General features: G+C 38.1%; 1 protein-coding gene across 18 annotated transcripts in view; it reads left to right on the forward strand.

Annotated features, from left to right (window-relative positions):
* Positions 1-17,522, forward strand: part of LOC143405204 (volume-regulated anion channel subunit LRRC8B-like) — a 176,894-nt gene that overhangs the window by 27,039 nt on the left and 132,333 nt on the right. For 12 of the 18 annotated variants that reach the window (XM_076863583.1, XM_076863585.1, XM_076863590.1 and 9 more), the window contains one exon: positions 11,882-11,936. The exons of the other annotated variants lie outside the window; for them this stretch is intronic. The gene's annotated coding sequence lies outside the window, so the exon portion shown is untranslated. The remainder of the gene's footprint in view (positions 1-11,881; positions 11,937-17,522) is intronic. 18 annotated transcript variants of the gene reach the window in all.

Below are 17,522 nucleotides of genomic sequence, written 5' to 3' on the forward strand. Positions count from 1 at the left end.
TGTAATTGCCATTGATATTTCTTCCAGATTCCATTAAGAATATGTTTGTGCACATTTACACATGTACTAAGAGAACATGTTTGTTACTGTCCTGTTGTTCATCCTGTAATATGGATTGACTTAACAGCAGTACTTAATGTTTTTGTTTTTCCTTCTATTCTGTGAAAAGAACTAGTACATTTTCAGTTTTATAGAGGATTGTTATATGTTAGGCAGAATTATGACTTTGCTACTGTGTTTATTTGGATACTAAGTATGATGTAAAGAGTCGTATTTGAATATCAGCTTGACCAGGGGTGAACTTGGTCTAATGGCTAATTTGAATTGAAAGCTTGACTGGATTAAGATGCAGAAGATTAAGAGGCTTCTGGGTGTGTCAGTGAGGGTGTGTCTAGAATGATTGGCATGTGGGATAGCAAACTGGAGTGGAGACTCTCCCTGAGCACCATCCAATAGGGTGGTGACTTGGATGGATAAATTGGAGGAACAAGGAAGCTGCAGCAGATGCAAGTTCCTTTCTTATAAATGGGTTGATTGCTGCTGCAATTGCCCGTGGATATCAGACTCTGACTCCTTCACTCTGCCAGGGAGTTTCTTTTATCTCATTTTGAAACAAGGTTTCACTGAGTTACCCAGGCTGACCTCAAACTTGGGATGCTTATCATGCAAAAGCTGCTATTGCACAATTAATGAACCTACAAGGGTTAAAATTAAATCCCTCTTTCTTGGAGCAAAACATAGTAACTTCTTATGATCTTTACATCATCTTGCAAGGCCCATCTACCAAACAAGGTGACAGGTTGGCTTTCTGTTGCTTCAGAGATCAACAGGACTCTGTAGCTTCACTTGGTGCTAGTGAGAAAAGAACCTATGTCCTCTCTGGGAATTTAAAGAGTTTTGATGGCTTTCCAAAAGTAGAAGCCACAGTCTCCATCTGATAGTTTTAACACATGACTTCTAAATCAGGGTGGGGCTTTGTCATGGGCTCAGTGACAAATTCAGCTACACAACATGCATCATCTCCTGTGAGTGACCTAAGTTTCTTCTTTGTGTGCAGCAGTTGAATTTAAGACTATTTCTTAGCAACCAAAATCCGAAAGGCAGAAAGACTGTGCCAAGAAAGCTAATGGTATGTTTTTTCCTGTTTTCTTTTTCCCCACCCCTCACCAACACACAAGAAATATTTTCCTATTTATATTTGACAACACCATTTGTTTTTATTGTGGAGAGTTGTATCCACTCAGGAATGGCAACAACTCAGCCCCCTTTAGTTGAAAGAAGGTAGAAATGAAGAGGGCCCCAGGTATCACCAAGGTGAGGCAGAGATGCTGCATGTTGCATCTGTTGTGACATTGGCTGTACTCAAGAGCCATGGTCATGATTCTTCTGGGAGCAAGGCAAAATTCCAGGTGATGAAGGGAATGGCAAAATGTTAGACTGAGCCTGAGCCCCCAAAGTAACCTATCCTTTGGGGAAAACAATTATAGATAATATCATCATATCTTAAGGAAAGGAATGACAATCCCTGTATAGGAGTCATGAATTGAACCAAGAGAGGTATATAGGATTTGTAAAGGTGGTGGTGGTGTTGGTGGTGGTGTGTATGCATGTATAAAGAGATAAAGAATAGATCACTTGGTTAGTAATGCAGCATACAATACTTTATGTGAAAGAATGAAACAACTAATACAGTAGGAGAAACCAAGGAAAATTGAAAGGAATTAACATACATACATATGGGGAAGTAGAATTTTTGAGACAGAAATGACGAAGATAAGAATGTAAAGTAGATTAGGGTAGAATACTAAAGTCTCAAATGTCAATTTAAGAATTTTTCAGGATATAATCCAGGCCCGGAACATAATAGGCACCTGAAAAAAATTATTGTGTGGGGGGTAAAAATGTCACTTTTAGTACTAAACAAGTTTTTTATGAGCATAAAAGAATTCAGACTTGATCATATATAAAGTAAAAAATCACTGAAGGTATCTGAACAAGGGAATAATGGAAAAATACATTTAGGGACATATTATTACATCAAGAATAATTTATTGGAAGTAGTTTTTTTATGTTTTTTTTAATTAATTTTTATTGTAGGTTGTTCAAAACATTACATAGTTCTTGATATATCATATTTCACACTTTGATTCAAGTGGGATATGGGAAGTAGTTTTAAGATTGAAAGCAGTAAGCCTAGTATATCTGAATACCTTGAGAAATAAAAAATAAATGAACTTCAAAATAAAAATCTAAAGTAGAAATACAGTCATACTATGACAACAACAAGAACAAAACAAAAATAAAAACTCCAGATTGGCCACTAAAATTGCAACTGGACAAAGCAATTAGATTTTGAGGCAGCAGGCTTTTCCTGAGTTTGAACCAACTTTTTCAAAAGAGAAATGGATTTGATTTGTGCTTTCGAGACTAGAATATAACTGAGCACTTGGGTGGAATTAAATGTTTTTATGGTAAAAATATTCACTTTAGGGTCAATAGCCATATGTTTCATGCAGTGTTATAACAAACAAGAATAGTCATGAAAAAATATGCACAAAATGGCACCAGAGCTATTACTGACCATGTTAAACACACTGTAACTAAACCATCAACTTAAGAGTACACTGGGCCCTTAATCATTGGAAAAATAATTAGGCATTATGTCACTCACCATGCAATCAAGCCTCTGTTTAAAATCAAATTATAATTCTTCTAATTATGGACCAACATTTCATTTTATTTCACAACTGGTGCCTAATCAAACAGTTCTGTAGAAGAGATGATTGCACCACAAGGTAACTTAGAAGTTGATACTTATCATAGCTAGAATCAAACACAGGTGGTAAATGACAGAAACAGAATTCTGCCTTTATCCATTCAACTGACCTCTCTTCCAGGTCTCTCAAATGCTATTCAGAATAAAATCTAATCCTAACAAAGTAACTAACATACTGAAGGTATGCTCCTTCATTAAGCTCTTCAAAAATACAGTCATGTTTTGGTGATATTGTGTTAATTTATTTTAAGCCCTGGGATACAATGATGAGTATAATACACACAAACTAGACCTTAGACAGTTTATTGCTCAATGGGAGAGAAAGAAACTTCTAATTGAGCAATTGCTTATATGTGGTTGATAAGTGCTACAGAAGGAAGGAGAGGCAGCTTCAAAGGTATATTGTGAAGGGCCTTGGACAGAGATCAAGGAAGCATCCCATAAGAAGTACTTTGTAAGTCATTGACTCAGACATCAATGACCTTGAATGTGAGTTTGACCTTCAAAGTGAACCTCCTGGAACCTCTTTCACCATTTTGAATTGTAAGCCCTCCAGTGGACTCTTCTTATGCAGATCTTACTGTGATGTAGTGAAACCAGAAATACACTTCTGTTTTTTATTCCCAGTTCCATTGCACAGAGCTCCTAAAATCCTTGGAATTTCCTGATAGGAGCTTTTTTCCTTATTCATAGTGAGTCCCTTTCAACCATACCTGAGTTTGTGCTGGACCCCTAGACAGAGTTGACTATGAGATTCCAAGATTGGAACTTTTCAGTCTCATCCTGATCTCTGGGAAGAAGAGAGGAACTGGAGAGTTCCAATCACAGTGGTCACTGACTTAATCGGTGATGCCTGTGTGTAATGGAATCTCCATAAAAATCCCTAACCAACAGGATTCAAGTAGCTTCCAGGTTTGGGTCTACATGAAAGTGCCCAGAGGTTAGCACACTTGGAGCTGGTAGAAAAACTACTCCTCCCAGCACCTGCATCTTGCCTTTGCATTTCTTCCATTGGGCTCTTCCTGAGTTACATCCTTTATAACAAACTGGTGATGGTAACAAAAGTGTTTTCCTGAATTTTGTGTTATTCTAGTGAATTATCAGACTTGAAGAGAGGATTATGGCAATTCCATATTTGTAGAACAGTCAGACAGAATTGCACATAGCTTGGACACCCAAGACTTGTGACTGGCACCAGAAGCATGAACAGCCTTGTGGAACTGAGCCCTTAAACTTGTGGAGTCTGGTGCTTACTCTGAGTAGTTAGTATAGAATATGATTGAATTGTAAGAAACCTAGTCGTCATCAAAGAGAATGGTATCAGAAAGAAAGAAAGAAAGAAAGAAAGAAAAGCTTGCGTGCTGTTTACCCTAAAATAAAAGCCAACGTTTTTTCCATTCCAGCTAAGGAGCAAATGGCAGCCCATGATTTTGATCACCTACAGCTTTTAATCGAGTTGAAAATATGAGGCAATGGTATAACACCAACATGAAAGTGGACATTTTACCAGAAACACAAGTGGCATAATTCCTTACTCTTTCAAAACTGACCTGTTTCTCTCTTAATGCTCTTACCTAATGTTTCACTTCCCACACTTGCTTCTAAGGAAAATAGGAGCTGGAAGAGATAAGCAGTATTGGCTCACTGGAATGTTTTAAAAGGCCTTCTCTGGGTTGGGTAGGTAGGCACGGCCACGTCACTGGCCCTTTGAGCCAGAGATTGTGGGTGTTGATCTTTTCTTTTTCAGGCCCTATTTGTAGGATTGTAAGTAGTCCATTACTGAAAGGTAGACAGTTCCAGAGAAGAGTGTTCTCATGGTGTTTTATCACAGTGAAAGAGATGACTCATTCTCTGGTTTGGGGCCATGTATTTCTTCTACCTGGACCCCTGAGCCTTTTTAAAAAGTTCCTTTAGGCAGGGCATGGTGGGGCACACCTGTAATTCCAGTAAGGAGGGAGGTGAGGTAAGGTGACCACAAGTTCAAGCCAGCCTGGGCAGCTCAGTGAGACCCTGGCTCAAAATAATAAAAAGGGCTGGGGGTGTAGCTCAGTGATAGAGCACTAGGTGTAACATAAGGAAGGCTTGGAGGGTGGGGTGGAGTTCCTTTTGACTTCTTTGAGGTCTTAAATGCGATGAATGTCAGTGACCTTGTAACACTGTTTTGTTTCCTTGGAACCAAAGTGATATAAATAAAGCTCATTTCCTGGGTTACTTTGCTTCATTCTAAACAATGTCCAATAAAATCACTTTACCAGCAAAAGAATTAGCTTTCTTTACAAAAGCTCCCCTTTACGTTTTCTACTCTAATGATTTCAAAGTGTTTCCACAATATTTGTTCTACCATTAATATCAACTGGTAGGCCAATATGATTGTGTTTCTGAGAATTTAGAATCCTGGACTTAAGCCCATGCAGATGGTGGGGGAGGAAGACCTGGGATTCACTCCAGTGTACATTTTTACTGCTACCATAGAAAGCCAGTCACTAGTAGGGGGATGTGGGGGAGACCTGGAGAAGCAAAGACTGAATTCAGTCAGCACTTTGCCTCTGAGGCTTAGGAACAAAATATATGAAAATAAGTAAATAAAAATTGAGCAGTTTGCATTTACCTAAAGCAGCTCCAAAACATTTATAGAGCAACAGATCAGCAAGTAGAGCAATCTCTACATATACCCAGAAATAACTTATCATAGCAATGACTGCTTTAGACCAAGAAGTAAAGAAAACTTCTGTAAAGATGCCCCAAGCACAGACTCCAGTGACATGAAATGGAAAGAGAACCAGAAGCTTTAAACACCTGGATTCTTCCCCTCGCAGCAATAGTTCAAACTGTATCAAAATCTGTGGCTCAGGTAGCATGATGAGGCGGGAGGTGACCACGGCCTAATTTGTGAGGTTGAGTGAGAGCCCACAGCAGGCCACCAGGTGAAGCATCCTGTTTTCCTATTCAGTGATCACTGTGGTCACAAAATACATAATCCACCCTGTCCGGCCCTCCAGTGTCAAACGCTAGCATTTCTGGGAAAGAGGTGCCAAAACCCAATGAAGCAGAGAGCAGGAGAGGCTAGGAGCCCCTTGCCCATCACTTGATGTTGTCATGTCTCCTAACAACACATCTGGAGGCGAGGTCTTAAAGAGGCATGGTCTTGTGCCTCAGGGATGGTTACTTCATGTGAACTTCTGACCACATTGCTACATCCCCATAACTCTCCAACAGCTCCACAGGGAGGTGAAGCAGCCATTTCATCTGATATTTCTCACTACCTTTATCTACTCCTGTGTTGGGTGGGTGTTTTTACCCCACGTATCCAGAGAGCAAGGAAATAACCAGGCAATCCTACAAAAATTAGTGTTCTATTATGAAAGTCTCGGGAATTGACTGCCTGATCTTTTCATTTCATGTAAGCACCCAATAAGTAGGTGTGCTGTGACTAAGGCCAAAGCCAAGGAGTATGGTTGCTCTCTTTACCATTTCCTAACACACACACACACACACACACACACACACACACACACACAGTCTGCATCATCACCAGCTGCTGCTCCTCTACCCTTCACACACTGTCCATGATGCCTTCCAGAAGATTGACCTCTTAAGAAGAAAAAGATTAAACCAGAGCATCATCTACTTTTCAAATCCCTCTAAAGTTATTAAATTTGGTAAACATGGGTCCTTCAGTGGTGAAGGAAGAAAATACCTTGCATGTGTGCTGATCTGAATAGTCATTAGAAGATTTCTTAATGTCTTAGCTTCATATATATCTATTTATCCAATAAAGAAGATCTAAACCTTTTCTGGACAAATTTGGAGAATCATCTAATCTCTTCTAATCAAATCCTTCTAATTGAAGGTTGGAAATAAAATTGATAATTAAATATTTATTATTTAGTAACCTATGATTCATGCACACAGCAAATTTGACACACTAAAATAGTCTTTTAATGTGTTAGCCTCTCTTCTAGGACACTGAGACCCACTGACTATTTGATTTGTATAATTCAGTTTGTTTATTTAAAAGCGATAAAATTTTCCTAATTTTCTGTGATTATAGATTTTTGTGATAAAATAGATATAACACAAATTTTACTGTTTTAACCATTCGTAAGTGTACAATTCAGTGGCATTAAGCGCATTCATATTGTTATGCAACTGAGATTATAAATTTTTGAAATAGCCCTGTTTTGGGTTGGTACTAGTCAAGTCTGACTTGTCTGTGATAGAAGTCTTGACTGGGCTGGCAGATATTGTATCCAAAAGTGATGCGTTGTACAGGTTAGCTCTCTTTAAATGTTGGATTGGTGTATTGTTTTAGTTTCACAACACTTTATCTTCTCTATGGTCCATAGAGTAAACAATTGAGAAAACTGACATATTTCACAGCACTTTCTCGTAACTGAACTCAAATATATTGCAAACCAAGGTTGGAAATCACTAAGTTACGTGGACAACCAAACTCCTTAATATCAAGTCTGATTTCTGTTCACATGATAACACTTGAAAGCTAACCTTTAAAGGACCAACTTTAGATAATGACACAATTCTGTTAATAAGTTACTGTTTTCAAGTGCTTATTTAGAAACTGCTCCTGTGCTAATCATTTGATTTATAATTCCCTTATTCTTAAAACAGTTCCACTTGGTAAAAGCCATCATTATTACTATTTTACAGATGAGGAAGTTGATACTTATCATAGCTAGAATCAAACACAGGTGGTAAATGACAGAAACAGAATTCTGCCTTTATCCATTCAACTGACCTCTCTTCCAGGTCTCTCAAATGCTATTCAGAATAAAATCTAATCCTAACAAAGTAACTAACATACTGAAGGTATGCTCCTTCATTAAGCTCTTCAAAAATACAGTCATGTTTTGGTGATATTGTGTTAATTTATTTTAACTTCCTGGTGGAAACCAGAAAGAAAAGCCATGTAAAACATTATCATTTAAATACAGATTAAATTCAAGTTATTCATCTTGTTATTAAATTGGTGGGTAAATGTTTCTCTGTGAGATTGTGTAGCAGGATGCATCCTTGCCCACATTAAATATCACATCAATCTTAATTATTTAATAGGCAGGCAGGGTGAGGAAGCTCTTGTTCATTCTGTTTCACTATACTGAGCAATGACTAGGAAAACAGCGTAAATCTCATTTTTAAATTGTCTCCTGTTTTTCTCTAAAAGATGGATTGTAGATTTGAAAGAAGAGAGATGCCACAATCTATATAAAAACTCAGTTTTATATAGCTTTTGGAGAGGCCATGTAGCAGATGGCTCTTAGTCAGAACTGGTGTGAATTCTGAGTTTGCTTATGAGCTTGAGCAAGTTTCTTAGTTCCTCTGATCCTCATCAGCTTTCTCTCCTTCATAGCTGAGATCATAATACCGACCTCACCTACCTAGTACACAGTAAATATTAGCCTTCCCCTCTCTGTTTCCCACCACCCCTTGTCATGCACAGGTAATTATTGAGAATATGTTGCAGTATTGTCAGCTTGGTCATAGCTCATGGCATGGTGGAATTATAATATTTATGGGGCATCTAATATGTGGCAGGCCTTAGAAGATAAGAAATATCCTTGCCTTCCCAGAGCTTATGATCTCAGGAGGAGCAAACAGGACAAAAAGCAAGCATAGAACAGTACAATGTATAACATTCTCATTTGCGTGATAACTTGCTAATTCTATCTTAGCCTTATAACTGTTTCATTATAAGACTAGCTGTTGCAAAAAGTAGTTTTGAAATCATAAATTACTAAGATATTAAGGTCACTTAGAAATGCTGTGGCATTTATCCAGTGGTCCATTACTAATTCAAAATGACTGGCAGTCATTATAAAGCAGCCAGTCATGCTGAATTTGACAGCAGTCCTACATTCAGATATGTGAGATGTCATGTTTGGTGTATAAATTGGCAAGTATGAATTTTTCTTCTTCCCAAACTATGAAGGCTTAACCTCGGCTGCTGATCTCTGCACCTGCCATGGGTCATGAAAACACCTGAGGCTCTGTCCCTAACACTTTTTTTGTCACCCTTCCAGACCCACAGTCTGTAGGCACCAATTCTGTTCACAGATCTGAAAGCTAGTCCTCTTCCATACTCCTGGTTTCTAACTGGGTAATGAAACCTGGTCTGGGTCATGTATTCACTCAACAGGACTTACTGAATATACATGGTGCTGACATGAGCAAAATCAGATATGGGAGCTCCCTAGGTAAGCTAATCTTTTGTTACTCTGGGCCAGCTAAAGATTCAATGTCACTTTAGACCATTATACTTTAAATATTTGTTCACAACATTTATTTATTTATTTATTACCAGAGATGAAAACCAGGAGTGCTTAAACACTGAGCTACATCTCCAGCCCTTTTTTTATTTTTTATTTTGAGAGGGGGGCTTCACTAATTTGCTAAGGCTGACCTTGAATTTACCATCCTCATGCCTCACCTTCCCAAGCCACTCGGATTACTGGTGTGCACCACCACGCCCAGCTATTCACAATATTTTAAAAAGAGAAAAAAACACACATTGTATGGAAAGAGGCTAGCAAAAGAGCCCCTCTTTCACCAGTTCCCAGGATCTCAACTGACCCTAAGAAAATAGCCAGATTCCTTATCTTGCCCACCAGTCACTTTCAATACTCTCTTTAATCGAGCTCTGGAAATACACACTGGGATAGATCCCTGGAATATAGATAAGAAAGTCACTGCCCCAGCTCTCAAGGATTTGAGGCAATAGCTTAACAACTACCATAAAGTAGTGTGGGAGAAGTATTTGTAAATGTGTCCCTGGAACTGAGAAAGGGGAGCCATGAATTCAGTCTGTGATGGTCAGAGTGGCTTGTGGAGGCAATTCCAGAATAGAACAGATGATGAAGTAGAAAGTCCCTCTTTTAAGTTCTTGATTTTAAATTTTTCAAATTGATGATAGGGGAGACTTAGATTTTACGTAACTTAAAGCCTAAAACTTATAGGTAGCACAAAGCAGAGTGAATGAGTATGATATTGCGATGACTCCTGGCAGAACAGACTTGCAAAGTGATGTTGTAGGACCTCACATTTACCCATTACTGGTCATTGGACTTCAGTCTGGTGGTAACTCAATGGTAGAGCCCTTATCTAGTATGTGGGAGGCCCTGGGTTTCCATCCCCAGCACCTCAAAATGAACAAAAACAAAAAAATATTCTTGACATCTTGCTAGATCTTTCCTAAGATTTTATGTAACCTCACAGTAAGACAAACACACAAATGGAAACCCCGTCTCAGATTCCAGTAATTGTTTGCTCTCTATCAGCCCTAAGTTTGGTCCACCTCCTCTATCTCTATTTACCAGAAGGAAGTATGAACATCTAAACTCATTTGCTCTCACAGTGAAAACCTTGGGCCCTTTTGTTTTTCTATCAGAAAGCAGATTGTCACCTGCTATCCTTAATCTTCAGTCACTTAGGAGATTTCCTTATTGGGAATTCAGGAAAGGAGCTCTTTAAAAAAAGAAGGAAATTTTCAGTGTTATGCTTCTTATGCGTAAACCTTCCAGAACCCATTTTTAGGTTACCTTAGAATTGACTTTTTAAGTTAAAATGCACATGTCATGTGTCCTGCCCCTGGGGAGAAAATGCCTCTGTGAGGGGGTAGAGGAAGCTAGTTTGGTAACACTCATTAGCATAGCATGTTGGAGAGCCACTGAAGCAGCCGCCTGTCTCAGCAGCTGGGTCTGTCAGAATTGCTGAGACAGTCTTTGTCCTCTTTTATCCTGCCTAATACGGATGATTTATTCTATTCTGAGAAGCCTTGCCATTTAGTATTTTTACATTTCATTCTTCCAGCTTGGTACTTTTGTGTTCTTCTGAGGAGGAAGAAAGAGGATAACTTTTGCTACAGTTTCTAAAATTAGTTTGAATGATTTCATTTTTTGCCTGTATAAAGAAACAGAGCCACATTGTGTTGTTCCTCTTGCTTGACAGCCATGGCTTCCCCCTGAGATGACAAGTAGTCATTATGAGCACTTTCTTTAAGTTCTACATTTATATCTTCTCAGCAAAATATTCCTCGGGCTTAAATCTAAACAGAAAAGAGGACTGACACTCATTTATTAACATGATGGAAAACGATCAGCCTAACTCAAAGAAATGCAAAATAAAACAACAGTAAGGTCGTTTTTTTCATGTGTGGAATTGGCAAAGGTTTTTTGTTTGTTTGTTTGTTTTCTTTTGAGTGTGTGTGTGTGTGTGTGTTTTGGTGAGGAGTATTAAGTGATAACTCAAATCTATTGAGAATGCTGTGATATATTGTTTGCAAGAAAGATAATCAGTATAACTTTCTTGGGAAAACAAGTTGTTGTAATTTGAGGCTTAAAAGGTTCATGCTCTTTGACTCAGTGCTCTTGTTTTGGAATTCTGTGTAAAAGAAATCACATGAACAGAGTATGGAGATGTTGACAGTATTGTTAGTAATTTTAGAAAGAGAATCTATGATCCAGTAGGGAAGAGAGTTTGTAAACTATGTCATATCCATGTACAAACTATCACGCTTCTATCAAAAATGATGTTTAAGAGAAACTTAAACAACAGGAAAGCCCATAATATATAATAGGAGACAAACACAGACCTAAGTGTTGTGCCACTGGATTGAACAATGGTGTAACTGCAAAAAAATAGTGTGTAAGCAAACAACAAAATCAACGTCAAAGCTGGATGGAGAAAACTGTCTTAGACACCCAGTCTTTTTCTGCCATATCCTCTGTGTATCCTAAGAAGTACACATGTTTTCAGTAAAGTTTCCTATAGTAAAGTGACTGGTGCTTCAGCAATAATACCCATTTCATTCTCCACTAAAAACTGGATGCTTTGTGAATTACTGTTGTGCTGAGATTAAATGTGTAACTTGGGATGTGATTTCTCTCCCTGGGTATCAGTTGACAACTTTTGTGAGAGGACCCGAAGGTGATGTCTTTAACACCCCAAACTTTTTAAAGAAGTTGTCTTTTTCATCTTTGTTTCATAAAATTATAATACATGTTAGAAATTTTAGAACCATATAAGTGGATAAATTATCTTGTAGTCCTCTGATACATAAAATATGACAATATGTTTATGATTTCTCTTTAGGAATTCCTCAAATTGAAACTAATTGCAGAGTTTCTGGTTGACCAGCATTCATAGGGTAAGATTAACATCCTGAATTGTGAACACATGGTAAAAATAATTACAATTAGGTTGGTAGCTTGGGGCAAGTAAGTACAGAAAGAGATTGATATTCTTACAGATGTTATGAGTAAAATCATTTTAGTGTTTTTAAACCAGTGAAGCTAAAATTGAAATCAGAATGTATTTTAATAAAAATGTCATTTTCCTGTCCTTTGTGGGTTTTGCAAGCAGGAAAGTATACGTGTGTGTGTGTGGGGGGGTATTTGTCACTTTCTTGACATTAAAGGTCTGAGGAATTAAGTCCCTGTCTCCTGAGTTTTGTCTGAGGTAACATTTTTAGTGCATAGAATCAACACATCATTTTTCTGTGAATAAAGAGTGGCTGTTCTTTCCTTGGGTAGGCAAAATCAGAAATAAACAAGCCCTATCTTCTGTGCTTCCTGCAGACACTCTTCTTGTGCAAGATTAACTTTAAGTTAGCTCTGTGGCAGGGCTCTTGACCTTGACAGGATGAATGATGAGTGTGCTTGGTGTTAGATAGCACCCCCCAGTTGTGGACATATAGCCCAGGTGAACAGCGGTGAGGATAGTGGGTCTGTTACCTACTACATTTTGAACACTCTTCTTTTTATAGATGCAGGTAAAAATCCTTTGAATTTTGGGGTATGTCCATATTTCCATGCTGATTCTTCAAATTGACTGTAAAATTTTTAAAGCTGATAACATCTCTTGCCATCCCTCTACTTGACCCTCTACTTGACGGACCCTCTGTGGCTCTTCCATCACTCCTGGATTTGTTATACAGACTCTTTCCCTAGGCTGAAGCCTATCACTCTCCTCCTTTCCCCAGGCTCCTGACATCCCAGCCAGAGTAGCTTCTGTTCTAATTCGTACTCATCTATGAGCCTCTTCTACTTGTCCTGTGATTGGCTTTGTTTCATTCTCCATCTACAGTAGTTCCTCTAAAGAGGCTTTCTAGACCTCTGTCTACAGCAGCTTTCTAGTCTTTATAGCATTTCTGATCTGTATTGTGCGGTACACTAGTTATTGTCTCTTCCCTCACAATAGTGAAATCCAAAAGAGCAGAGAGTTGGTCTGTCTTGCACAGCTTTATTTTTCTAACTCTTAGAACTCCTGGTACATAACAGGCTTTCTAAGTATTTATTGCATGAACAGACTAAAATCTCTGTTTTTGGTTGATGATGCCGTTCAGTGATGTTCCAGCTATTCTCTGGGCATTTGAGTAGAACCAAATGTAATATTTATTAGATTTACCCCATCATCCCACTCATTTGAGGGCACTGAAATGACAGTATTAGGTGATATGCCACATTCAACTCTGCATTTCTTCTCTACAGTGGGATCATGATCCTGGGAAAGGAGAGAGAAGCCCTCATATTCTGTCGCAGGGTGTCCAGCACCTCACCAGGGAATTCTTGTCTGCTCAGAGGGATAAGCCTCCTAAGAAATTAAAGTCTAGAATAATTAGTAAAGAACAAAAGACAAAGTCAGAAAGGATAGTTTTAAAGACTTCCCTGATAGGTCCAATCGGTACAGGAACAGGAGCTAGACAACTAGAAAATGGCTCCTGTAGTTTATTTAAGGGAGTACATTAAAGACGGGGTAAGGTTTCAAGGGTGGAGTCTTGCTTCCTGATGTCTTGCAGTCAGCAGGTTAATTGACATCTTGGCAGGTCACACCCATCTCAAAGAGGCTGTATGGGACATGGCAGAATGGAATAGAAATTCACAATATCTCTGGGCAGTCCACCAGAGGAAATGTCCACTGGAAGTTCCTAGACACCAGATTATCCTATCCGCTAGGATACAATGTGCAGCACAGTCTACACACAGCTTACAGATGACTTGAGACAATATTCTTTTCGTATGCCTTCGTGGTATCTAGCCTCTGCAATTAATAAATATTATGTTTTTAAGTATTATTAGATCTGACAAAAGCTAAAATATGTCTTTCATTTAAATTTATAGTTTAATGAAAATTTCTCCAACTATTTACAACTTCACATTTGTTTTATGGGAAGACCTGTTACTAATTAGGCTAGGTATCCAGAATGTATGCCACTAAGCTCCCAGATCTTTTCAAATTAGGACCCTTAGTTCTAAGCCCATGATCATAGTGAAGTCACTAAAATGCGTCTGAAATTGTTTATTTATTTATAGAAAATGAACCCTGTTTTCAATGGGGTCTTCCTGGATTAAATAGGACATATAATTCTGCTCTTGGGACGGGTAGGTCACCTGTGGAAGTCTGAAGAGAAGAAATGGAATGCTATGGTGTGGTTTATCAGAGACTGCAGAGTATCTAGGTTTGGCCCTACTTTATTATGGCCTGCTTACTTGAGTGGGGTGTCGGAAAGTATTTTTAAAAACCATGAAAGTTGGAGGATTTGTTGTTGGCTTCTGTTTATACATTCTAAGAATATTTACTTATTTATTTATTTTAATTGTCAATGGACCTTTATTTTACTTATTTATGTGTGGTGCTGAGAATCTCTAACCCTGTGCCTCACACATGCTAGGCAAGCACTCTACCACTGAGCCACAACCCCTTCTAAGAATTATCCAGCTACTGAAAGCTATGTTCTGGTATAAATATTTCAATTTGTAACTGTTACTTTTTTCATCTTAAATGTAACTTGGATAATAATGTAGGCCACTAAAAGCATCAAAGAATTGAGGTCTTTTCCTAAAAAGAAAATTATCACCTAAATTTGATATATGATGTATTCTATTATCACCAGAAACCAAGAAAAGTGAAATGGCATTCCTTAAAGTTCAGAAGAACTCAGATTCCACTAGGATTTCTAGAGTTGTTCCTATGGTCTTAATTCATTCTGTAACTTATTTATTTATTTTATTTATTTATTTTTTCTGCAGTTTATTATCATTTGTTCAATAACTTTCTCCTAGGGCTTCAGAGAGTTTCATACTCTTTAGAATATTGTGTATGATTATTTCATAGACCCATAACTACTTTACAGTTTGGGTAGTAAATTGCTAAATAGTAGTGACACATTTCTATTTTTTGCCTTCCCTCTATAATTTGACTATAATGTCAGTTTCTTTCCATGAAACTCAGATTTATGTTTTTCCTTTACCTCATTAATCCTGCTTCTCTATCCTTTTTTACTCTTCTTCATCTGATGATCCTTCCTCATATGGACAAGGGATTTGGTTTTCACTCATTAAATTATTTTCCTCAAAGACTCCTTTACTGAGGAACCATTGGCTACTTAAATGTTTATGGCATCCTATGATGAATTAAGAGTGACTGCAAGTACTTAGTAATTCCTCCCATCTGTTTCCCTGCCTTTGACTCTCTACTGGCTCTGTTATATTTTTGGATCAACAGGATGTGGCAGAAGTGGGGGTGTAGTAATTTCTAAGACTGGGCCTTAAGAGACTTGCAAATTCTGAATTTGTCTGCATAGAACATTCCCTCTCAAAACATCCCCTTTGCTGTGAGGTAGCCTAAAGAATCAATGTGGAGACTGCCAAGGGCCCAGTCAATAGCACAAGTTGAGCCCCGCAACAAGCAGGCAGCCCAGGTACCAGTGTGGCATAGAGGCATGTTGGACCTTCTAGGCACCCCAGCATCCCAATGAATACCAAGCGAAATGAGATTGCCTCATCATCCTACAGAATTATCAGATATAGCAAATCATTATTTTAATCACTAAGTTTTGGTATGGCTTGTTACACAAAATAAATAAGCAAAACCAAAAATTGGTACCTAGAAGTGAGGTACTACCATAACAAAACATCTGGCATTGGCTTTGGGAAAAGGAAGCAGTGAAGGTCTGAAGGGTAGTAAAACTAGTATTAATGGTGTATAAAGGTCAGTGAGGAAATTGCTATTGGAGGATATAAAATAGCACTCTTATGTTTTATTGGCAGAAAAATAGGCTAAACCATCACCTACAAATCACACAGAATACAGAAAATGAACCTAATAACCTTGTGGATCTAGGGTAGGAGATTTTTCAGCAGAATATTGAAAGCATCAACTAATAACTTCATTTTTTAACCACCTATGATCAAAGTTTTGCAATAAAGAGATGCATTAAAGAACAAACTGTCCAAATTGTAAGCAGACTTTAGAGGAAATATTTCCAATCCAGAATTGTCTAGGTATGGAAATAAAACTGTTTCTTATTTCTAGCAACTTTCTCTACTCAACAAAAGATACTCAAAGAAGGAAAATGGTCTCAGGTCCAAAGATCAGATCCAGAGCACTATTACCAGCAAAACTTGATCTCAAGGTGAAAATAAAAGCAAGGACACAGCTATAAAACCCTATATGATAACCTCCTAGGTATCTCTGCTGCATGGAGCGGCTTCTGAAAATCTTAAGGATGCTGCCCTGATATATAAGACACAAGCCTGGCCTTTAAGCCTGAATTTGATGTAATGGTGTGTGAATGTTTGGGAAGAGAGCTACTGTGCTTTCTGTGGAGAAGAGATGTAAGTTATTTATGGAAGATTTATGGAATTATTTATGGACAGTAGTATATTAACCATAGCTGCGAATTCTTCATCATCTCACTACTGAGAGGTGTTCTCTGCATCCCATCCCCTTGAATCTGAGCTCGCCTTGTATCTCCCTTGACTAATAGATTTTCATGGACACAGCACTGTGTAACTTCAAATGCTATGCCCTAAAAGGTCCACAGCTTTAATTTTTGTGCTTATAACACTCTTAGAACCCAGCCACCATGTTCATTGAGGACACTCAAAGCACCACACTGACTCTCATATGAAGAAGTTATGAGCCAGCAGTATAATGAACAAATGAGGTCATTTTGGACCTTCCAGCCATCTTTGTGCTGGCCAACACCATGAAATACAAGAATCCCCAACAAAATCTCAAGAAATAAAACCTTAATGTTTTTTTAAAATCATTAAATTACAGAATATGCTGAACAGTTAATCAAAAGTCCTTCCATCTATATACTACTGAGTTCTAGCCACTCCTTCTCCACTTGGGCCAGCTCAAAGTTTTTATCATCTTAGAATACATTATGTATAAATATCTGAAATTTTTCATATAATTTGCATTTTTGTACATTATATTTATTGTATAAGTATTTACTATGCACCACATGCTACAAACTGTAAGGTATTATATTAGCAGAGGAACAAAATTGGAATTCATTTGACTCCCACTCTGGACCTCCATCAGATGTCCAGTGTTGTTACATGGTGTTGAATTTTAATTTATAATAAGTATTTTAGTGAGCTTCCTGTTACTGTGACAGAGCATATGAGATAATCAATTAAAAAAGAAGAGTATTTTGGTTTGCGGTTTTGGAGGTTTCAGTCCTTGATCAGTTGGCCTTATTGCAAGGAAGTACATCATGGCTAGAGCATGTGGCAGAGGAAACTGCTCATGGTATCATGGCCAGGAAGTGAAAGAGAGAAACTATGGGGAAGCTGCCAGCGCCTCACCAGGGTGTCTTTTTTCCTGTGTAGGAGGGAAAAAGGACCATGAGAGAAAATAAGTCACAAATAATTGGTGGAGAACAAAAGACAGAGTCAGAAAAATAGTTTTAAAGGAGAGCATCTGATAGGCCCAGCCCACA

This window comes from Callospermophilus lateralis, chromosome 7, assembly GCF_048772815.1.
Source record: "Callospermophilus lateralis isolate mCalLat2 chromosome 7, mCalLat2.hap1, whole genome shotgun sequence".
In the NCBI taxonomy this organism is placed as follows: Eukaryota; Metazoa; Chordata; class Mammalia; order Rodentia; family Sciuridae; genus Callospermophilus; species Callospermophilus lateralis.